Raw genomic sequence first — 1116 nt, forward strand, 5'->3', positions numbered from 1 at the left:
GATCTCCACCCTAGAGTACTAAAGGAATTGGCTGAGGTCATTGCAGGACCCCTGGCACGGCTTTACGAGCACTTGTGGTGCTCTGGTGTGGTGCCAGAGGACTGGACCATGCCAATGTGGTTCCCATCTTCAAAAAGGGGAAGAAGGAGGACCCGGGAAACTATAGGCCAGTTAGTCTTACTTCAGTCCTAGGCAAGCTGTTCAAGAAAATTATGCTGGCACACATCCACAAGGGGCCAGCAGAGGATTTTGTGCTTAGGGGCAACCAACATGGGTTCATCAGTGGCAGGTCCTGTCAGACCGACCTGGTGGCCATCTATGATCAGATCACCAAATCATTAGCTGCAGGGGTAGCAGTGGACGTAGTCTTCCTGGACTTTTGGAAGGCCTTTGACACTGTCTCTCACCCTGTTCTCATTAAGAAACTGGGGGACTGTGGTGTCGATACCCACACAGACAATTGGGTCACCAACTGGCTGGAGGGCCGCACCCAGAGAGTGGTGGTGGATGGGTCATTTTCAACCTGGAGGGATGTGGGCAGTGGGGATCCTTGGGCCTGCACGGTTCAACATTGCTGTTCTTCATCAGCGACTTGGATGAGGAGGTAAAAAGCACCCTGTTCAGATTTGCTGATGACACTAAGATGTGGGGGGATGTGGGCATGCTAGAAGGGAGGAATAGGCTACAATTGGACCTAGACAGGTTACAAGGGTGGGCAGATGAAAATAGGATGGGATTCAACATTGACAAGTGCAAAGTGATGCACCTGGGGAGGAACAACCGGCACCATACTTACAGGCTGGGGAACTCCCTTCTTGTCCGTACAAAGGCAGAAAAGGATCTTGGAGTCATCACTGACTCCAAGATGAACATGGGCTGGCAGGGTGGGGATGCAGTCAGGAAGGCCAACCGTACCTTGTCATGCATCCACAGATGCATCTTGAGCAGGTCCAAAGAGGTGATCCTCCCCCTCTCTGTGACACTGGTCAGGCTGCAGCTGGAGTACTGCGTCCAGTTCTGGGTGCCGCACTTCAAGAGGAATGTGGGCAACATGAAGAGGGTTCAGAGGAGGGCCACTCACATGATCAGGGGGCAGCAGGGCAGGCCTTATGAGGA

Source organism: Crocodylus porosus, unplaced genomic scaffold (genome assembly GCF_001723895.1).
Source record: "Crocodylus porosus isolate Cpor-Errol unplaced genomic scaffold, CroPor_comp1, whole genome shotgun sequence".
In the NCBI taxonomy this organism is placed as follows: domain Eukaryota; kingdom Metazoa; phylum Chordata; order Crocodylia; family Crocodylidae; genus Crocodylus; species Crocodylus porosus.